Consider the following 24,776-nt stretch of genomic DNA (forward strand, 5'->3'; position numbering starts at 1 on the left):
TTGTCTTGACCAGGACCACACCCCTAAATGCATTGAAGCAACTGCCATGTGATTGATTGATTAGATAATTGCATTAATGAGAAATTGAACAGGTGTTCCTAATAATCCTTTAGGTGAGTGTATATGCATGCATTTAGGTTCACTATGTATGTGTTGTGTGTTTATAGGTAATTTATCTTGATCTTATCCTTTTTTTTTAAATACACTTCTATTTTTAGTTATTTTTAACATTTGAATATGAATTCTGAATTCTTACATCAGTCCAAAATAAAGTATTGAATAGGAATTTAAAAGGCTGAGTCCGGCATGGTGCCCATTCCTTATTATTTGTCTTTGAACGTCTTGTATTCTCTAGAGAGTCTATAGTGTACAGCATTGGTACAGAAGACAGTTTAGTATTCAGGAGAGGTTCTTGGGAACTTTGAGTTCTTTAGAATGAAGACTACGATAATAACTTGATGGTTCCTGGGAGCTGCCCACAATCTTACTCCAACAGTGTTAACACTACAAAATCTCTATTTGACACGCGTAGAAAATAAATGGTGCTGATAAAAATGTATGTGAGCTGATGGGGAAAAGGCCCACTATGGATAGCAGTCACAATGACAAGCTTTCCCAGCAGCACTGAGTGTGCTGTGACATCTTCATTAGATGGTTATTAATGATGAGACGCCTCTGCCAAAAGCCCTTGTAGGGACGGCAGCTGTGGACCCGCTTTTTTGACTTTATTGATCAAATACAGTCAGACACAATGTGATTATAAAATGTAGTGCAAAGACCATACAGTAAATGTTATTCTATCTATCTATCTATCTATCTATCTATCTATCTATCTATCTATCTATCTATCTATCTATCTATCTATCTATCTATCTATCTATCTATCTATCTATCTATCTATCTATCTATCTATCTATCTATCGTTCTATCGTTCTATCGTTCTATCGTTCTATCCATCTATCATTATATAAATTGTTCTGTTGTTCTATCTGTCTGTCTGTCTATCTATCCATCTATCTATCTAGGGCAGTCGTGGCCTAATGGATAGAGAGTTGGACTTGTAACCCGAAGGTCGTGGGTTTGAGTCTCAGGTCCGGCAGGGATTGTAGCTGGGGGAGTGAATAACCAACACTCTCTCCACCTTCAATACCACGACTGAGGTGAGACCCTTGAGCAAGGCACCGAACCCCCAACTGCTACCCGGGGCGCCGCAGCATTGGCTGCCCACTGCTCCGGGTGTATGTTCACTACTGTGTGTACACTTGGATGGGTTAAATGCAGAGCACAAATTCAGAGTATGGGTCACCATGCTTGGCCACACACCACTTCCCTATCTATCTATCGTTCTATCTATCTGTTGTTCTGTCTTTCTATCTATCCTTCTATCGATCTATTGTTCTATCATTCTATCTATCTTTTACTCTCTTTTTGTCTGTATGTCATTCTATCTATCTTTTGCTCTGTCCATTTGTTTTTCGATCCATTGATACTGCTATATCAACCTATACACATATAAAGTAGGACTTTTGATAACATGATTGTCATTGAAGGAAGGTCAAAGAGTAAGACAGTGTGAAGGCTATTGAAAGGAAAGAATGCAGAATAGAAAAAAGTTACTAGCTTGCTAATCAAAGCTTATGGACATTTAGACAATTCTGTTAGCATGTCTTTGAGCTTAGCCATATACAACAAAATGACGCAACCCTGTGACATATCATAATGACGTGCTCCTTCTCTTCTGTCTATCAGTCAGTCACAATAAATCAATGATTTTTTTAACTGCTTAGCAAAACCTGCCCGGAAACAAGACGATGTAGACACTTCTAAATCATTTTGGTTATTATCTTCTGCCTGTTAGTGGAAAATCCGTCTGTCCCCTTCTCTTCTGCACATCCATCATGCGGATGAAATGTGGAGAGTGCATTTGTTTCCCTGTCAGAAGAGAAGATAACATTTGCTTAGCCTTGACGTGTTTGTATAAAAGCCACTGATTGCTTCATTGAAACAGTCCTTGGATTTTATGGGTGTATACGAATGCACATTATTTGTTGTTAAAACACTAATTTATATCCCATTTACTGTGACACTTCACCTGGTACTTGGCTTGGGACGGGAAATTTCAGGACAATCCATTGATTTTGTGCCTGCATGCATGCAGTTAATATTATTTGCACTGCCTCATTGTGGCCACTTTTTAAAATACACTTCTTTTATCACGTTTAATCAATTCAGTTTTATTTGAATTAATTAGCATGATATGCTGATTAATTAAACAAATTAATCACATTTAATTCCATCCTATGAGAAAAGCCTACAAATTATGATAGTCCAAAGAAATTCAAAGACATTATTTTGGCAGACCAGTGAAGAACTGAACAGACAAATAAGTGGCTCTGAAAGACGTATATATTGATTGTTTAATTACTGTATAGAAATAGATATCTAGCACACGCCTACAGTCCACAGCAATCCATTTAGCTGTTTTGTTTGTCAGTTTACAATCAGAATATTTCTTTATAATTCAAATTGATTTTATTTTGAAATAAAATCTAAATGATTTTAATTAAGAATTGAATAACCTGTTTAAAATAATTATCAGTTCAAATGTATTACATTGAAAGCACCATGTTATGTATAAAAATCCATTTAATTTAATTACCTCTAAATGGTCCAAAATATTAAATATTACATCGTAGTATCTTCTGACTTTTTTTTTCTCATGTAGCTGAACGCTCAATATGTTTGCTATCAGAATGCTTTATTGGCCTCTGTGCAAATATGGTTGTTTCAGTGATCTCATATTTATTTTTATGCTGCAGCAAAAAATCTCTGGTTTGCAGTAGTGTGGATTGCATAGAGTAGAAGTAAACGTTTTCTGAGAATGTCTTATACTTTGTGTTCACATTGACCCACTGTAGGTTCAAGTCCGGTCAAGTCCTGAGTCCATTCCTCTGTTTTCCTCCACTGTCTTCTCTATATCTATACATTAGAAAGGCAAAAAAAGTCCCGTAAATAAAAAACTGATTTATTTAGCAGCAGCTTTGACAGGTGCCATATGAGTAAATTATGTACAATGATCTCTGGGACCAAACTGCTAGCTTTCAAAAATACACTGTTGAGAAATATCCCAGCACTATACAGTAGTAATTTAGTCCAACAACCATCCTCATTTGTTCAGAGTTGATAAGATCACCAAGTTGTGTTCTTGGCTTTGTGGGTTTCCGCAGTACCAAACCTCTTTATATAAGAGCTATAAAATCGCAACTGTATGTCACATAGGAAAAGGTAAAACGATTTGGATAGCTTGTGGTCTTCAGAAACACCAGACTAAATTGAACTTTTTAGCATTTGTAGAATAACTGAAAACAGGTTCTATTTGGGAGCCTGTTTCCCCTATGGATTTCATCACACAATTCTGACTTTTTCCTTGTAATTATGAGTTTATATCTCAGAAATTTAGACTATTTTTCTTGCAAATCAGTTTATATCTCACGATTCTGACTTTTTTTCTGAGTTTACATCCAAGTTATAAATTGTGAGTTTATGTTTTGCAATCTCACTAAAGAATAATACATGAATATCTCTGTTTATATCTCAAAATAAAGTCATAATTGTGACACATAGTCAAAATTGTGTGATTGCGAAAAAGTTGCAATTACTTTTTTTATTTTATTTTTGTTATCCTGTGGTGGAGACAAGATTTCATAGTTCTTTAAAGGGATAGTTCACCCAAAAATGAAAATTTGATATTATCCGCTTATCCACAGGGCATCCAAAATGTAGGTGACTTTGTTTCTTCAGTAGAACACAAACAAAGATTTGTATTTATTTTTTTTACTCAAACCGTTGCAGTCTGTCAGTCATACAGTATAATGGCAGTCAATGGGACTCACGGCTTAGGGAGTCAAAAAAAAAACCACATAGGCAAAACCAAATTAAACTCTGCGGCTCATGACGACACATTGAGGTCTTAAGACACGGAACAATCGGTCTGTGCAAGAAACCGAACAGTATTTATATAATTTTGTACCTCTGATCCACCGCAATGTCCAACTGTCCTGAGCGCGTTCACAACATCCGGCCCGTGATGAGTTAACGTTCTCTGGCATAGATGAACGTTTTAGATCAGATCGAATAGATTAGATCGTTTACACGCATGCATCTACTATGCCAGAGGACATTGACATGTCAAAGCCATGAGTCCCATTGACTGCCATTATATGACTGACAGACTGCAACGGTTTGAGTTAAAAATCTTTGTTTGTTTTCTACTGAAGAAACAAAGTCACCTATATCTTGGATGCCCTGGGGGTAAATTTTCATTTTTGGGTGAACTATCCCTTTAAGTCAGTTGGACTACTTACTGCTTTTCTACTAATTCTGGATATTTTGACCTTTTTTTTGCCTGGAGAGTTTTTTCAAACTTTGCTGATTTGCTATTGCAGCTTTTGACCTATTGCCACAATAAACAAATGCGCTGTATTAAATATTGATTTATTTTGCGAGTCCGAAAATAAATCTAGCCAAAAACTTTTGCCATTGTGCACATTGCTTGTGTTTGGCAAGACTAAAACATTACTATTAGCTGAACTCTTAGATATGCCAGACACTTTTTACTTGTTTGTTGGCTGGTTGCCTGACATGGAAAAAGCAAAAAATATTTTTCCAGCGCTGCTAGTGCATTTGAACCGTTATGCGGTACATTCTGAAATTGGCCAGAAACAGTGACTTGTTTGATGCTCCCATGCACGAGGAGTAATATGTCAGAGTGTTTTTTTCTGGTTTGATCATGTCTACTGAGACTTCTGGGAAAAGAGACAAGCCGTGGTTTCGTTTTCTCAGCCGGAATGCTCCATTTTCCCTCCCCTGTCAATCTTCTAAAGCTTGTTTTGGTATTCCTTGCATTGCATCTCCACTAGGACCACAAGAAAATGTGAGCCAGAGCAGCATATGGTCCACTAAATAAGTGGAGAGGCATTTCATGCAGAAATGTGCTGTGCTGCCGATAAATATGACGTGGTTAACCATGTAGTTCATTCTGACAGTGCTTATCATGGACTGGTGCACAGTGAAGAGAGGAGAACAGATGTTGAGGATACAACACCTTCCTCAGATGAAACGGTGCTGCCTAAGTTGCTTTACTCCCATTAAACATCAAGAGTTAAGAGCAATTAGGATGGAGGCTCAACTAAACACCAAGGTAGTGCCCAAATTTAGATGATTATAGTCTAATTGCTATGATATATTATTCTTATTAGAGAGCTATTACGTGTAGTTAATTCACAGTAAATGGAGGATTATGGGTCTGCTCCTTTTGTGTAGGTTTCTCGCTGTGCATTGGTAAAGGAATTTCGCTAAATGGCTCATGAAAGCTTTCAGAGGAAAATGGACTGATTTTTCATGCACTAATGTGTGAATTTTTCTCAAAATAAAGCGATATAAAAACGTGCATAAAATACCCATTGCTAATTTTCTCGCTGCTTAATTTGTGTCCTTTGGCTCTGACTTTTACAAGTGAGTGCTGATCAAAAGAGTTTGCGTCAAATGAAGCATCAAAGATTTCCTTTGTTGTTCTCAGGATTACAAGTGGGGAAGTGAGTTGGAAAGGACACATACTGGAATGTCACCTGTAATCTTCAGTGGTGTCTTTGGTGTGTGTTGGCAGCTGTGTTAGTCAGCAGTGTTATGTTTCATGTTGATGTGAGAGATCCGTCTTAAAATCATGTGTATTGTTAAGACAAATAGGCTACAAGTGTTTGATACCTAGAGAGGATGGAGTTTGTCCTCATTGGGGTTGATTTAACATGTCAACAATGTTTTGTTAGGTTGTCTGCAGTGCTTGCCATGTTGTGATGTTTTTTAGATTCAGACATATTTTAGCGGAACATAATTATATTATTAATTGCATGAATTAGACCGTGAAAAGTCTTTTTAATTAGTAATTTATTTTATTTTATTTATTTTGTGATTAAGCAATAATATTTATATAATTATAACATTATTTATTACTAAATAGCTGTATTTATATTTATTCATTTAGTGATTTAAGAAATGTATACAGTTATAATATTATACTGATTGCTTTGTTTATTTTATATACATTTTTTTGATTAGGCAATAATATGATTATGATATGTATACAATTATAACATTTATAATTGTATTTATTTATTTGTTTGGAGAATATTTGAAATGTATACAGTTATAATATTTCTGATCATTATTTATTGATGTTGTTATTATATTTATTTTGTGAAAGGGCATATATGATATTTATGCATATATAATATTATGAAAATACTTATGTCAAAAGTCATTTGTCTATAGATAAATATGTACCGATGAATTCTAAACATTCATTTTTTAAAGAAAGTAAATATCGTCAGTTTTAATTTCACAATGTCTCTGAAGGGATAGTTCACCCCTAAAAGCTATATTCTGTCATTATTTACTTGCCTTTATATTGTTCCAAACCATTGAATAAAGAAAGTTGGCTTCAAAATATCTTTGTTTGAGAAATGTTATTGCCATAAAATCCTTCTCTACTGCATAGCTCAAATCCCATTCGAATTTGCCTATATTCACATATCAAAAGGCTTGGAATATAGCGTCATATGGGTTTGTGTAGTCATATGGGTTTAGAACAATATATATTTTCCTTTCATAATACTGAGAAAAGTGTTTGCTCTGATATTTTGTTTTCTGTTTGTTTGTCGCCTAGTTGCCCCAGCATTTGATCGTGATGGTCATTCCTGACCTGTGCTGATTCAGATCAGAGATTCACAGTCTGCAAAAATTGCAGCTCGGATACATTTTCAGCAAACCTCGCAACCGAACGATGCAGCATGGCCAAATTGGCCATACCTCATTGGCCCGAGCATAAGCTCGTGATATGATCTGTGTCTGTAAGAGGGGGCTATTAGGTCCACGGTGCACCCCGCTGACTCCGGGCACTAAACGCTGCTTATCTCGCCATCCATTTACGCCTGCTTACTTCACTTTCACAGTCTGCCAAAAGAGCCGTGATTGCATCTTAATCATAAAGCAAAACTCTGGGATGGAGCGGGAATGACAGGCACTGTTAAAGTGCCTTCGGCTATTCCCGGCACCCACATTATAAATGGCTGTGGAAAAATGTGTGTGTTCGCTCCCTCGCCAGCTCTGTTTACATCACATATCTCTAAGTCATCACTGTCTCAGTAATGGAGATATCAGAGCATCAGTATAAGCAGAGTTTCCTCACTCGACACCACATGCCAACATGAACACTTTGCTTCTAGCGTGAGGGACGAGGAGAGAGAGAGAGAAAATAAAGAGCAAGGGAAAAGGAAATTGGCTCATTCAAACTCCTCATCAATTATTGAAAGCAAAGTCACTATAGTAAACTGCTAAAGGACACAGGATGTATATGAAATGGTTAGAGCTGGTGCAATGCTTTGTCTCGGGGCAGTAGTGATCCGTTTTGACCTCAATGCTTTAAAGCGTTATCTGGAATCTATATTTTATTTTTATTTTTAACAGGCTAAGCTGCTGTCTTGCTCTCAAATGTGTGTCTGTGACAAACAGGCAAGTAAGCATTAAGTGTAGATGAATCTGCTCTGGCTTTCTTTGACTAGCATAGCAATTATCATGGGAACACTTAAAACTTCTATAAGTAAAAGAAATCATAGGTTCAGTTTATTTAGGAAATACTGCATTATTAAGACTTGTTTTCACAGATTTTAGTGTAATTTGTCTTACTGCGCTGTCATATTTTTTTCACTTGTTTTTAATTTGTTTATACTTAAAGCAAGCATAAAAGTTGTCAGTGCCATAAGATGAAATATACCTTTAAATCTGAAAATGAGTCTTTATATCTTACTTACAATACAGCTGTTAGCATTTTTCATTTTCTCAGCTCTTTTTCAAATATACAGGATCTGTGTGTTTGGAGAATTTTACAGTATGTTTATTTATATATAAATGTCAAATATGTCAAAACAAACTCAGGCTCATTGGAAAAATGTGCCTGTGGCAGAATTTATGCTAAATTATATTAGGCCACTTCTTGCTTGTTTCGCAACACTTTTAAAGTGAAATATCCAGTGAGTGGTGCTAAAATCATGTTCAGTTTCGTCTGAAACAGATGAATGTGAATCTGACAAGGTTTATCTTTTGTACGTAGCAGTGCAGTTTGGAAATGACATTTCTGGTTTGTGGCGCTCAGAGGTTAATGATTTGTCATGTTTGACAAATGATAAAATGGTAAAATGATAAAAATCCACCCAGTGGTTTTTTTAAAATCCCTATTTTAAAATCCCCTTTCTCAAATCAGGCTGTTCTGCGGTTCCTGTAAGAATGACGTAGTAATGACAGGGTAAAGAAGGTGTTTTTTACACTACCATTGAGAAATTTTAACCAAAGTATGTTATAGGCTTTTCATTAAGACCCTAAAGAATGATATCAACTTGTGGAAAATGGGTATCCGATGACCCCTTTAAGTCTTCTTTTGTGAAAAAATGTATCATTGGTTTTTGCTCACCAAATTTTTTAAATCAACCTATAAAATATGAAAAATAGTCTTGTTATGAAAGTATGAAAAATACTTTTTTCATATATTTTTCGTATTTTTAATTTTGTTTTTGCAAATATTTATCTTGTTTGATTCTGACTTCTATTTAATGTAATATTTATTCTATTTAACTTAAGTCATTAACCTCTCTAGTAAATATATCTTAATTTAAGAATATTTAGATATTTCTACTGGAAAATGACTAAATAAAATTTTAATATTGCAGTGTAAACTTTTTGAGTTGACAATAATATCCAAAGGGAGTGGAGCATAGCATAGCTATATGGTAAATATGTTGCTACTTGAACTCACTAGTTAAGCAATAGGAGTGACCTTTTTCCAGTCTGATTTCCAGCTTTTGGAGTTCATTTACATGCTTTATTCAGTTTCTTATAGCCAGACACTTCTAATTTGACCTTCATGTTGGATAGTGCTCTCTAGACTATTGAAAGCGACACTTAAAGCAATCTCATATGAATTAATGACCTCTTCTTTGCGGTCTCCAGTAATTCCTGACATTATTGTCATTGGGCTAAACAGAGCCTTTGGGGGCTGTATGGGTCATGGTGTACGTCAGGGATGAGAAGGGCAGGTACAGGCCTGACTCTCTTTCAGGCATGGAGAGGCCTAGGGAGCAAGGGCAGTAGATGGGAAAGACCACTAATTTTCAACCAGGTGCTGTTGATATGTATAAAGTAGGAAGGGTCGTGGTAAGAGGCCCCTCACACCACCTAGAATTATTCATTTGGTGTCAGCGAGGCTCATTAGCACCATGCTAAATAGGTCATGCTGTGTAGAGGCCTCTGACCTTCCTTTGCCAATGCCGCCATGCTCTCTTACAGTTCTGCTCTGAGGCTCTGAGGTCTTATATCACTGAGACAGTAAGACTGAACTTGCATGTGAACTGATGAAGAGGTGATATAGCTAGATATAGTTTAAGCTAAGAGGAGGTCTTTCCCTTCACAATGATATAGACCTTAGTCAGAGTAGATGGCATATGTAATTTGATGGGAATGAAAGTAGGTCTGTGAGCCTATGTTGGTATGCTGGCTTTAATTGGTCAAAGCCTGGTCTGTTGACTGGTTTTAGAGAGGTTTTGGATATTTTGTAGCTTGTCAGGCTAGAGGACCAATTTAATGTTGCTAAAATCAGGTTACAATAGTGGTTTAGTCTGTTTTCAATATTATTTTCAATATTGAAAATAAGTGCAGTCTGTTCAAATTATGATGCTCTTGTGTACTTGGGCATAGATTTTTCAGATAAAATATCAGGAAAAACTTTTCGCAACCCATTTTATTTCTGTAATGCCATCTCCGTGTGAAATATATATATATATATATATTTAATGTTAGATATATATTATTGTATATATTATTATACAATAATATATATCTATAGGCCTATATACCGAATATATATTATATTATTATATATTATTATTGTTATTATCACGTGATTTGTAGGGATTCAGCTCTGTGAACTTTTTTGTTGTCGTATTTAACTCAAGCAACCCAAAGACTTTGTTTTACTTGCGTGACTGTCAGAGAAATTCAACGGTAAGGGCTTAGTGTGGGCCAATATGATTTAGGACTTGGTTTACTTAAATTCAGTTTGCATTAGACTTTATATAATGCCTTTGAGATATGGTAAATAACTTCAAAATTCATTACTCATAGTTCTCAGGGTTCTACAATCACTCTCGATTATTTCAGCAAACACTCAAGCCGCGGCTGAAGAAGTACTGAAGTAAATGTCAACGTGGGCAGTTCTGCAGAGTGTGTTTGAGTGTGTGTGCGTGTTTGCATGTGTATGGGTGTTCATACGTATTCTTCTGACAGCTGACAGTGGATGCTGAGCTCTACACCCTCAGCAGAACGCTTGAAAGGCCTGAGCAGCTCCCACCATCAGAGTGCCAAAGCCCAGCTGTTATTAAGTAACTGCAGGCCCTGCTGTGGATTCCTGCTTACACTGTTTTCAGCGCTGCACTGTACTGCTGCTCAGCGCTTTTCACTGAACTTTACCGCTTCAGCAGTCTCTTTGCAGGCCCTCTCTTTTTTTTCTCTCTCTTTTTTTCCTCCATCTCTGTGGCCTGTTTAAATCGGTAGTGAAACACTCCATGTCGGGCTGTTGGCCCCACTGGGTCTCTTTCTTTCCCTGAAGAGAGGCAGTGCACATCAGCTCTCTGCCGTCAACTGGGTCGTGTACCCCATCCTGGAGACAGAGAGAAAATGATAACATGGAAACAGGGAGACTCCCTTAAAGATGCTTTAACCACAAAAGGATAGAACAGACAGAAAACCCAACTTGAATGTAGAGGTTGCGTCAGAGAGGAAATCACATGAAACTTTCTATTTCTATAGAACTTACACAGTTTCCCTTAAAGAAACTCTCCACATTCTGTTCTCTGTAGTGCTGTTCTCTTTTTGCTTTTCAAACTAACTTTATTATTACTTTTAGGTTTTACCCTAAAGTAATAAACTTCAGCACAGCCTATAACTTGTTCTGCTTCGCTTGTATTATGGTCATGAACCTTGTGCATCTTAAAGAAAGCAATTCTATTACTTTCTAAACAATCAGACTTAGGATTTTCCAGGTGAAAAATGAAACGAGCTAAAAGATAAAATTAGATTAAAGGACGAACTCGTGAACATCATGGGTAAGGGCAAAACGGCCATTGCGAGCACAGAGACAATTCCCGATGACCTGGCAGCTTGGGCCCGCTGCCCTGTGTTGTATTTAATTTTTTTAAAAGTTATTATTATTTTATACCCTACTATTTCCTTCCCAATCTACCGAAGTGATCATTTCCTATTATGTTAAATGACAATAAATTGGTAAATTGGTGATCTGTTGAGAGCTTCAAATGCAGGTCAGTTTCATCTGTAAATAGGCAGTAGTTTTGTCTTTATTAACTTATTCGAGTATTAAACTCCTAGCTGCTGTTAGGCTATCAGTAGCATTCCATTATTATCATCTGTCAGAATTCCGTATGCTAAAGGACGTCATTATTATCTATCGTAAAGTTACATTGATAAATTCAGCAAAGAGATATTGACATGGATTTATAGTTTAGGTATGGAAGGAGCTAGAGCCAACAGCAACACAAAATAACCCATGAGTCATAACCTAATAATACTGTGTTCAGTAATAGGGCTTTTCAATAAAGATATTGTACTAATTTTGATGTTTAGGCACTTTAGAAAATTTGTTTCAAATACAGGTTTGTTAAATCTTAGGTATCTAAGTCATTTTAAGATAAATAACAGCATTCTGTGCAAACAAAATTACAATGAGGTGGTTGTTTTGTAACAAGGTGGACACAGTCCTGTTCATATCAGACCTGCTGGTGAAGAAGTGAGAGGTACAAGAAAAAAAAATACACACACACATACACAAGGCAGAGACATAGACACTGAGAGAAATGAAGAAAAGGAAAAGGAAAGTGAAGGTGTAGTTCAAGAGAGAATCTTTAATTATTTTGCACAGCCCCAGCCTATGAATTTAGCACTTATTTTATGTGATGATGGTCATGCAAATAATAGGGTTGTCTGTGGTTTCAAGATTTGCTGTAGGGGTATAGAATGGCCTGGATGAGTGTGCGGTTCCCTGGCCTGAAATTGTGTCCCAGTCTGCCCCTGATTATGGCATGGGTGACTTAAGGCGGTTCTAGACTTTTTCACACTTTTTGATTATATGCTTAAAATGTGCACTCTTCTTAACTATTCAGAGTTATTTTATGTGTACCGTACAACTGAAATTGGATGCACCATATAAACCAAATTATAGTAACATATTTCATTTGATAATAAAAAGGTTTACATTTCTAATTAGAATTAGAATCAGATAATAAGTGTAGTTTGATTTACTTTATAATGTGCTTCTTTCTTTTTTACCACATTATGTATGTATGTATGCATGTATTTAGATTTTATCCATATAGTTAGGGAACTGGTTCAATTTGGCAATGATTGATTGCAAAAAAAGTTAGGACTTGATTTTATTCATATAGGAGTTCAGTTTGGTTATAATAATAATACTTATTATTATTATTATTATCAGTAGTCGTAGTATGAATAGTATAGTATGAATTTATTATCACTACATACTACAATTCTCTCTTTTTTTGTATTATTTCAGGGTTTTGAGCTTTTAGTGTACAGTATATTATAAAAAGGGAAAGTGTATGATTTTAGCTTGTATTTCTTCACTGGCATGCAAAATAAGAATTTTTCAGACCACAAATATTCGGTTTGAAAAAGTTTCTGAACAGTCATGCGCCATCTGAAATCTGTAACTCTTTCCAAATGTCCTTGCAGCTTTGAACTGGGATGTCATGTCCTGCCATGTCTGATGGTTCAACATAGTGCCATGCTGTTCTTGGAAGGACGTGCACGTCTACGTGCCAGAGATCCTTAGTATGTGAGAAGTGCAAAATAATTAACATCGATTCTTTACGGTGCCTTTTAATGCTGCAATTATGAACCATCTGTCCCTTCTACATTTTTCATGAGCAAACAGCTGCTATTTTCCTCCACTTCCAAGTCATTCTCCGATGACTCCTGCATCGTTAAATGCGTTCTTCATTCTCGTAAAATCACGGTGTCAGGTTCCTCGGATAAAAACTTTCACGAGCAGCTGCACTAATGATGCATAAACCCTCAGGTTCAGCCAAATTACCTCACAATCGGTTCACTGGTGCATTATGGGTAATGAAACGGTGGTCACATTTGGGCTCGGTCACATTTAAATGGCGTGCTTGAATATATATATGTGTTGCAAAACTGCTCTTCGCTCGATGGCCTGGGTTCAGAGAACCAGACGCCTGTGGTGTGACACAGCTGAGTCTCTATAGCATGGCCTGTTAAGAGACAGACTTCTCATTAGTGCTGTCTGCTCCTTTGGTAGCGGGAGCCATGCTGGTCGTGCCATCTGTAGAGGGAGGGAGGGATCGAGAGATATAATTGCAGACAGAGACGAACCGAGAGGTCGAGCGAGAGAATGTTAATTTTTTTCCATGGCTAAACTGGCGGGAAAAGGGCCCTAAGTCCATGGCTGGTTCTCTTGCCATTCTCATATCTGCCCATAGAACAATTAGAAGACGTGAGACACACAAAAGTGGTCCAGCATCGTGTCCCCAAAGTGTCAACAGAATGCTCATTACCATTCAACGCTCACTTCCTGTTCCATTCCCAGCATTGGAGTCGAAGTCTGTGAGGCATGTTACTTCAAGCAGCGTGAGCTTGTTATCCCTAAAAGACAGAGGAAAAGAGCCCGACCGAGGAGAACCAAGGGTATGGAGGAGACAAGACAAGGAATTTCAATGAAACCGACTCGCGAGATCAAAGTTTCTTTTTTTTCTTTCCGCTCTTATTTCTCTCTTTCAGTGAGAAGTGGCAGTCTTCGTTTTTAATCACAGCGTTTCTTTCATGTGTCCTCTCAAACGGTGCGCAGCTGCGGAGGCCAATCAGCTGCGGAGTTCTGCGGCCCAGAGGGCTCATGGGAGGAGAGCTGTCTGCTTGTCTTCACCCTTCGCTAATACAGAACCATGACTGATCCAGCATCACTCCCCGTTCCTCTCATCTACCCCAGGCGGTAGATGTGGGCATCTGGCAAGCGCTACAGGAGACAGGCTTTATGGAGTGTTGAATGGCGACATTCTGCCTTCTCGATTTTACCTGCACTCAGCCGCTGTTACTTAAAAAACACACTCTTGCTACAGTGCTTTTAATACCAGTTTCCTCTGTGCACCATCTATATGAGGAACGCATTAGATTGCTTTGCTTTGCTCACTGCAATGGGAGATACGTAATCAATTATTCATTGATAAATACATTCATTTACTCGGCTTTTGCTTAACCAGCCATAGAGAGAGGCAGAGGAACAAGGAAATATTGCTAAAGAGATATTTTTACAACCCTCTGATAGCGATGGCTTTGCGCTGCGGGAGTGTGTCTTGCGCTCCTTGTTAGTTGTTATATTAAGCAATTTGTGAGTTCAACTAGAAATGTAGCTTGTGGATTACATTAAATGTAGTGTAAAAAAAAATAGCTTGTGTGGTTATTTCTGTAATGGACTTTCCCTTATAATGGACATCACCAAGTGGTTTTCCTGAATGGAAGCTTGATTTGTGTGCGAGGTGATCATACTGCTGGTTAGATCTGCACAGTGCTGTGATTTGTGCTTCCAGACAACGATTGTGTAGTTCATATGACAGATGTAATAAATTAATGGATTACCCTTATTAGGTGAATCAACAGCTGCACAGGTTGAAGCATATGAAAGCTGTGAATTTAGCAAGTTTTTTTTTATTAGGTGTTTTTATGCAAAGCGATTTACGAGAGTGTGATAAGCGGTGTTGCCCCCTTAAGGCAAACTGTGCAATATTGTTTTATTGTTATCTGGATACGTTTGCTGTGGTATATATTTATGGTAGATAATATTACTGACACAAAACGTTTCAATGGTTTCCAATCTGGAAAGATTTCTGATTCTATTCTATTCTATTCTATTCTATTCTATTCTATTCTATTCTATTCTATTCTAAAAATAAACAATAAACAATAAAAATAAAATATAAAATGAAATAAAATAAAATATAAAATAAAATAAAACTAAAAAATATATATATATATATAATATAATATAATATAATAATAACAAAAATTAAAATAAAAAATAAAAATAAAAAAAATTACATGAATAAGGTTTTTATATTAAATTACATTTTCAATTAAATTTTTATAAGAAAACGTAAATGACTGTTTTTACTGTATTTTTTATTAAATAAATGCAGCCTTAGTTTTTATGATTCAAAAACATTCAAAATCTCATTTTAGTGTTTATTGTATACATATACATTATTATACCTAAAACACAGACACATACATTTGACACACAATATACATAATATGTAAATGTATATACATGCGTATTATGATGGAGTTTTATAATGGAATTTACAAGCTTTAGTTACCAGATCAGATCTTGATCATTAAGACAGAGTGGGTGCTGCACACTGGTGGTGGTTGAGGAGAGACCCCCCCTCAGCGCTTTGGGTGTACAGCTATACACAAAGCGCTATATAAATGCATCATTCATTCAGAAGCCCCACTGTATGCATTTTCAGCATTTTAAAAATTAATATTACAGGCATGTAGCATTATTAAAAAGGAAGAGAATCAGGGGACGTGCTGTTATTGTAACAGCGTTAATCTGAGATCTCAGTCAGATAACGCCACCTGACAACAGGATTCATGGTTTACTCCGTTTGCTTTAATGAAACTAAAATTAACCCAGCAGATTGTTTAAACCCATGTGCAGAAAAGCAGAAAATACGAAGGTAACACCATATGTTTGTTGTAAGCTCTTAAGGGGGTCTTGGGTTGAAATTGCACTAGGGAGGATCATTAAGTCCTGTCCATATGGGGGAATCAGACATGTGCTTCACATGTGTGCATGAGACATTCATACAGCCACGGCCACACAACCTCCATTATCTATCTCAGCATCTGCTGGTGGAGCTGCCACTTAAATCATCCACATGAGCTGGAGGTGTTGTGGTGTGTGAAATCCCTGGTCTGGAGAAACCCAAACGGTAGATACTGTTGTCAGGCCTGTTCGATTAAGAAAGGGGCAGATCCTCCTGTCTAAGCTGCAGGTGAAATGTGCTGTTCTGAGGTGGGATGTTTCTCCATTACCTCTGTTCTGTTCAGAAATACTTCAGTTTCAGCTCATATTCTGTGGAAATGGCTGTAAAGCTGGCTGTGGAAGATGTGTTTAATAGAATAATGATTCTGTAGTATCATTTTTTTCCCCTTAAACCTATACAAATCTGTGGTTTATCAATAAGACACGTTTTCATTTATTATTTATGAAACAGAACATGCTGCAAATCTTTAAGATTAATTTTTTTGACCATTTCCTCCCTTTTTTATGTTTAATTTTTGTTTATTCATGTAGGTAAACACTTTCTTCATTCCTTTTCATTTGTTCTTTTGCTCATTTTTTATTACAAAGCAAATAAAATCTGTTTTTTTCACTCTTTCATGTTTGATTCGTTCTTCAGTTATTCTTGTTTCACTTTTAAAAATCTTTCTTTCTTTCTTTCTTTCTTTCTTTCTTTCTTTCTTTCTTTCTTTCTTTCTTTCTTTCTTTCTTTCTTTCTTTCTTTCTTTCAGATTTTCATTCATTCTTTTGATACTTTTTAAAACTTTTTTGTAAAAAGCATTAGTCACTTTCTTTTTGGTGTCTTTCTTTTTTGTTTAATTTTTGTTTGAAGCATTCATTTAATTTTTTTGTTCTGCTTTCATTACTTTTTGTCACATTCTAGTCTGTTTGCGCATTTCTTTCTTTCTTTCGTTCATTTGTTCTTTTGTTTGTTCATTTGTTTGATTCTTTCCTTTTTCTTTCTTCCTCTTTTTGTTTATTATTCTGTTTGTTGTAAAGAACATTGATGTTTTGTTTTTTTAATTTTTAATTCAAAGTTCTTATGTTTGAGGCATTCATTGTTTTCGTTCTTTTCATTGTTTTTGTTTTTTTCTTTCACTTTCGTCAATCATTCATCACTTTTTGTTTTGTTTTTCTTTTGTCTTGCTTGTGTTCTGCGTGAATGCTATAAAAGTGGGATCTTTTCTGTATTTGTTCTTTTACTTTTTTCTTTTTCTTTTTCTGTCATTTGTAGTTTTTCTTCTCATTTACATCTTTCTCCAAGACTGATTGACTCGGGGGGAGATGAGAAGTGGAGCGCAGTGTTCAGTTGAGTGAATTCTGACAGCAGGAAGTTAATGACCCACATTAGATAGCAGTGAGGCGATTACAGGCCTGGGCTGTTCGGGCGGCTCTAGGTGTTAATGTAAGCACGGGTTGTTATTGCGCTAAAGCTGTCCTGCTATTGGGCAGGCTCAGGCTGGGGCTGGAGTCGCTGTGCTGAATGTTGTGCTGTAGCCGTGTACACTCAGGCTCTGCTGGGAGCGGTGCAGGTGGTAATGCAGATGGAGAGTCGGGTGTCAGAACTCAATCTAAACCGATGAGTGTTTTCTCTGAGTCAGAGCACAGCGGAATCCATTACCCCAGAGCGACACCGCCAGAGGAGATAGAATGAGAGCTGGAGGGAGTGAGAGAGAGAAACAAAAGAGAACGAGGGAGACAGAAGGAAAGAGGGACAGGTTAGGAGAAATTGAGGGATAAAAAAAAAAGTTTGAGTGTTGCTTGAGTGTTAGAGGAAGAGGGTTGCTTGGGCACAGGGGGCTGGATGCCGCAGACGAGGACAGTTCGTGTAAGTGTGATGGAGCAGAGTACTTTGCAAGCCTTGTGGGTAATTTATCGCTCTGATGATGCTCAAGCAAATGCTTTTACCCCAGCGGGTTAGGCTAGTAAACCACACAGCTCTCCCTTTGTTAGCTCATGAATTGCACCTATTAAATCATGCCCCTGTGTCTCTCTCTGTCTCTCTCTCTATGTGTACTTTTATTTTTTATGCATAGTGTTGGTGGGGGTTACTTTTTAAAAGATCCATGTTACAATATTATAACACTAGTTACATTTTCTTTGAATTTCTACTAAAAAACTAAACCAAAAAACAAACAAACACATTTAATTTTATAAATTTTTTGCAATGATCTAAAAATAAGTTTATTTATTGATTGACGATTGATTGATCGATTCAACCAAGTTTTTCGGACCAAAATAACCAGAATAGAATATGAGTATGATTGTGAACCCCTGGATGAATGATATATTCAGCAACTGGATTACTTAAGATTTTTAGATATTTGTCTATAAACAGAATCTGACATTTAGACATTAATCTATAAACAGAATCATAAATGCTTTCACCTTATGTGTCTAACAGTCAGGGCTCTTGGGCAAAGGTTGTGTTTACTGCTTTCTGACCAAACATTTAAGAAACTACTGAAAAAGATCTTCAGGTTATACCTTCACAATACTTTCCTAAACCTGCAGAAATCACCTTTTTCATGACCATGAGATTCTACCCTATAGATCTGTGGTACTGTGAACCGTTTTCAAAGAACTTTTCTCGCAGATATCTTCAGCTGAGGGTCAGTGACTCTGAATATAAAAACCAACGAGATGCTTTTGTAGCAATGCTTTATGTTGGATATAACAGGTGTACCTGATTCAGACACGCATACGATAGTCGCACAGGTTGAAAGGACACTTAGGATGAAGGTGCACTGTTGAACCCTATTGGGCTCTAAAGAAAAACAGTATGAAGGTTTACCAATAAGTTGATGATGCTTGGAGCCATTCAACATCTTGTAGTGGGTTTATTCTTTAGATATTCATTTATAATAGACTTAAATGGCATCTAATTAGCAAGGATGCATTCAATGAATAAACAATGACAGTAAAGACATTTATAATGTTACAAAAGGTTTCTATGTCAAATGAATGCTGTTCTTTTGAACTTTCTAGTTATTAAAGTATATATCAGTAAAGTAAAAATATCAGTTTTCACAAAAATATTAAGCAGCACAACTGCTTTCAAAAACTATGAAGAAATGTTTCTTGAGCAAATCAGCATATTAAAATGATTTCACCATGTGACATTGACAACTGCTGGAAATTCAGCTTTTCCATCACAGGAATAAATTAGTTATAGTTAAGTATATAAAATAGTTGTATAATTAGTTATAGTTTTATATATATATATATATATATATAAAAAATATATATAATATATTAGAATAGTTATTTAAAATTGAAATAATATTTCACAAAGTAATATTTACTTTTTTTGTTTTACTGTATTTTTGGCCAAGTAAGTGCAGCCTTGGGGACCATAATAATGTAAACTTCTATAAAAAAAAAGAAAAAAAAAGAAGAAATAATCACACATTTGGCATATATTTTTATTCAAAACAACTTAAATTGTATTAAAAGTATACATTTGTTAATTTCATGCATTCTCTGGGATTTGAACCTGTGACCTTAATGATGCTGGTTGGACCATTTGAGTAACATTTGAGCAACATTCATTCATTAAAAATGTATTTATAACGGGTAAAAATAAATAGGAAGGAGGTGGGTTACAGTGTTTTAAATGATGACTGCAGAGTTTTTGTCTCTTTAGTTTTATTGGAGCAGATTCTACAGCTATCCATGTTTCTTTTAGTACCTTGTAGACACAGGGAGCATTAAAACCCTTTATTGTAATAGAAAAATTAAGCAGCATGGAACAAAGTGAAGAAGAAATGTCAATAATAAAACAGGTTGTCATACAGGAGAGGGTCTGCTGAAGCTGGGCCTGCTGAGATAATGTGGCCACGAATTTGCCTGAGAGACACAAGACTAGGTGACATTTCTGAGTGGTAGCTTTGTTTTCTTGGTCACCACTGGCCAGGATTAAACAAGAGTATTAAGAAGCAGAATAATTCTTCGATTTAACCCAAAGCAACAACTTCAAGCTGTTTAAGCCTTAATTAATTTTTAGGCTTATTTACGTCTGGTGGAGTAACAACGAATTCACAATAAAATGTTTTAATTATTTCTCTTGTTTGCAAAAGTATATTTCTTGGAATTGAAAGAACTATAAATATAAACATGTCTGAAATATAAAAAGTCTTGTTTCTACCGTGTTAATAGGGTATTCAGGGCACAGTACTGTGATTCATAAAAGCTTTATGTGGGCATGCCTAGTTATTGATGTGACTTGATTATAATCCGGAGTGGTTATGCATGTTGATTTTTGTATGTCTGAAGGTGAATAAACCTTTCGACGTACATTGATTTGAAAAGAAACAGCGGTTTGAATGGATAATGGACCCCCCCGTAAAAAAACAACAACTACTTTAGACGGTATTCTAGAATTTCTTAATTTGCTTATAAAGATGTTTTGCTGCTGAGCTTTTGTCTAGACGTTCCTGCTTGAGACTCAGAACAGTGACTGATGTGTGATTAACTGACAATGAATAAAGGAGAACAGAATAAATAACATCAAAGAGTTTATTCCGTACACGCACATCCGCAGACAACACAAAAAACAAATGCAGGTGGGTCTGACAAATGTTGTACTATGTGTCTCAGATGTGGCAAGGATGTTTATTAGCTCCTCAGATTTTCCAAGATTTTTTCATCAGCAGTAAATCCCACAAGTGAAACTCTACAAGAGTGCTTTTTGTTATGATTAGAAACAGCTAGTGAAATTCTTTTCTTTGGAATTTTTAAGATGACAAAAATCCTTTAGGCTTTATTGGCTGAAATGAGCTACTTTGATGTTACTATTATATTCTAAAGAAAACTAGCTGAAACGTTAGCTCTATTCAAAACCTAGTAAGCTACATAGGCAGCTGTCTTCTAAGGTAGCAGCCTAATTGGGTTACACTTTATATTAGGTGGCCTTAAATACTATGTACTTACATAAAAAAATAGGTAAATGTACTTATTGTGTTCATATTGTATTGTAAAACACTTCTGCTGCTATTGAGGTGGGATACAGGTAAGGTTAGGGACAGGTTTGGTGGTATGGGCAGGTTTAAGGGTGGGTTAAGGTGTTATAAATGTAATTACAGAATTTAGTTACAGATGTAATTACATGCAGGTATTTTAAGAATATAAGTACAATGTAAAAATATGTATGTGCACAACAAGTGCATTGTATCAAATGATTAATTTAAATGTAAGTACATAGTAGCATTAAGGCCACCTAATATAAAGTGGGATCCCTAATTGTTATGGAACAGTATAAGTAACACACCACACAGACAGTTCCATCCATATTAGAATTATTACATTAAATATGTATATATATTTTTTTTAATTTAAGGTAAATTCATTCATTCATACATTCAGTATAGTTTTCTCTCTTGCCAGATTCATTTCCAGCTGTGGCATCTGTCAAGGTGCTGATTCTTGATATACACAATGTGTGAAATGTGGAGGAGTGTCCTATGAAATAGGACATAGGTGTGTTTGGGATCATTGTCCTGCTGCATAACCCAAGTGCGCTTGAGTTTGAGGTCACAAACTGATGGCTGGATATTCTCCTTCAGGATTTTCTGATAGAGTACAGAATTCATCAATTATGGCAAGTCGTCCAGGTCCTGAAGCTGCAAAGCAGCCCCAGACAATCGCACTACCTCCACCATGTTTGACTGTTGGTATGATGTTCTTTTTATGAAATTATGTGTTGGTTTTACAACCAGATGTAACGGGACACACACCTTCCAAAAGGTTCATCTTTAGTTGCATCAGTCCACAGAATATTTGCCCAAAGGTTTTGGGGATAATCAAGATATTTTTTGGCAAATATGAGACGAGTCTTGGTCAGCAGTGGCTTTTGCCTTGGAACTCTCCAATGGATGACGTTTTTGCCCAGTCTCTTTCTTATTGTTGAATCATGAATACTGACCTCAATTGAGGCGAGTGAGGCCTGCAGTTCTTTAGATGTTGTTCTGGGTTATTTTATGACCTCCTGGATGAGTCGCCGTTGCACTCTTGGAGTAATTTTGGTAGACCAGCCACTCCTGGGAAGGTTCACCACTGTTCCAAGTTTTCTCCACTTGTGGATAACGGCTTTGACCATGGTTCGCTGGAGCTCCAAAGGCTTAGAAATGGCTTTAAAACCCTTTCCAGACTAATACATGTCAACTATTTTGTTTCTTATCTGTTCTTGAACTTCTTTAGATTGCGGCATGATGTTTTGCTCTTTAAGAATGCTTCACTTTGTCAGGCAGCTTCTATTTAAGTGATTTCTTGATTCAACGGGTCTGGCAGTAATAGTGTGTGGCTAGTGAAATTTAATTCAGCTTTCTAAAATAATGGGGTTAATTGCAGTTCTTTTGATGATTTAACTGGAAGGGGCAATTAATTTTTCGCATAGGGCCAGGTAGGTTTGGACAGCTTTTTTCCATTAATAAATGAAATCATCATTTAAAAACAGCATTTGGTATTTACTTGCATTATATTTGTGTAATATAAAAATTAGTTTGATCTGAATCTTTTAAGTGTGACATATGCAAAGAAAAAAATAGAAAAACAGGGGCAACAACCTTTTCACGGCACTGTACATCAATATTTAAACATAGTAATTCATTGCTTGTAACAAAAATTTAAATTAGGCTTAATTTTCTTTAAGCCTGCTTTAAGTTTCAGCTTTAATATTTTAAAATTCATACATTTAAGTAAAAAAAAATTATCAGGACATCTTGACAGGTTTCAAGCCCCCTTTCTTCATACCTTTCTATGTGGATTAATGTTTGGAGCAAAGATCACCTTGTCCGTAATAATTAATGATGTCTTTATTTAGGCTGGACTTTTTCATTACTCATAGTAACGTGCTTACCTGCAAATCCTAGTGGAAAGTTAAGAGTTTTCTGCTTTGTAGTAAATTCGGCCTTTACTGAGCACATGTGATTTAATTTCCGTTTTATATGTTTCATGGTGTTTGAAATCATTGTGAGCTGGAAACATTCCTACAACATCAAGTAGCATGTTTTATTAGGTTTGTTTAGTGAAGGTGAGTGAGAAAGAGATTGCAAGGAGAATAATGAGTATAAATCATGAAGACATTTAAGGTGATGTCCTAAAAGAGTCCCCCAACAGCCTGGAGACAAACCGCTGTTACGAACGAGCGAGAAAAACAAATTAAAGGCCAAATATTGTGCATTTCACATTTAATAGGGTTTGTTATTGTGACATGTTATATTTGTTATATGAAACAGTGGCAAACTACCCAACCATGAACACCGGCTCTGCAGACATTTGTACAGGCAGACCACACAGCTGTTTTTGTAATGCTAATTCACTTTCAATTTGTCCAGATTTATCATGCTTTGCAGTACTTGTAAGACTGCTGAATGTCTTTTCAGATTTATCCTGTGTTTCCTCTATATGTCTTAGAAGAGTTTATTTCATCAAATGCATTTGTGAGACATATTTCGAGTAAAAATATGCTTGTAATTTCAGGATAAATATTTAAGCTGTATTTCTTCTGACCTAAAGCTCAAATATCACCTCCAGTACGCTTTCTTTAAGAAGAAAGTAATATTACGCTGGCATGCATACAATCACACATGCGCATTTATGAAAATTCTTATTAAAAATAGCCCTTTGTGGGCCGTCGAAATCCCTAGTTACCCTCTTATCTATTAAAAGCTTAGAATTATTATTACATATAAAGTTTCATAGGAAGTAATGACTCATAGTTATGGCTGTATTAAATTGCTTGATCTTGATTCACTAAAAGTAAATCAGTTTTTCTTTTGTGGTAGTTATTGCACGTCTACAATTTCATTATGTATTAAATAAATAAGAGGCAGTGGGTAGTTTTTGTTGCCAGGACTTGAAGGCGAAGTGTGTAATTCAAACACCTTTATTTGGAAAACACCTAATCCCGCTTCCAACTGTTATTTTGATGCGAAAGCCTTTGTTTTCTTTGTGGGTACGCTGTTGCTGAACTGCTTTCCATCACATGCACATTATTTATGTAGAAAATGGGCTGTAGAAAAAAACAAGATTGAAGTGTCATCCAGTAAAAGCATGATGTTATTGCTTTGGTTCGCTCCTCAGTCTTTGAGCTAAACGCTTTCATCTGTTCAGGCATCTGTTTTTTCTCTTATTTACAAATTTACAGTCACATGAGGTTAATCATGAAAGACATTCTCTAGCATGCTAAAAGCAAAGTGCTGTAATCGTTGTCAATATCAGACTGGCATTTCCTGTCTTTTGAAGAACAACTATCAACTGCAATCAGATGTGTTTGTTTATGGTGTCATCCTTAAATTATAAAACAACACTGGCTGTTTGTTTTCATTTTGCTTAGTTAAGAATAATATATTGCAATAAGGTATACTGCTTTTCTGTAGTATGCATTATGTATACCAGTGTTATTTTAGTACCATTGAAATACAATTATAGTTTTGAATCAGTTTATATTATTATTGTTGTTGTTTTTGCGTTTTAAATTTTAGTTAGACTTTTAGCAGTTTTTTCTGTATTTAGTAGTTTTGTTAAATATACATTTGTTAAAATAAGCACAGCCTTTGTCAGCTTGCAGAGTCAGTCTCCATAGAGACCTGCTTGAAAACTCAGTGGTGATTACTTCATGGATCAAAACTTGCAGAGCTCAAACTTCCAAACATTATGTAACATTATGTAATCAACCCATATGTGCACTGCCCAAAAGTAAGATCCAACCATCATAACGAATAGCCGGAAGATCTTGCTCAAGGGTGGAACAGATATAATGAAGGACAGAATCGAGTGA

Source organism: Barbus barbus (assembly GCF_936440315.1).
Source record: "Barbus barbus genome assembly, chromosome: 20".
NCBI classification, from domain to species: Eukaryota; Metazoa; Chordata; class Actinopteri; order Cypriniformes; family Cyprinidae; genus Barbus; species Barbus barbus.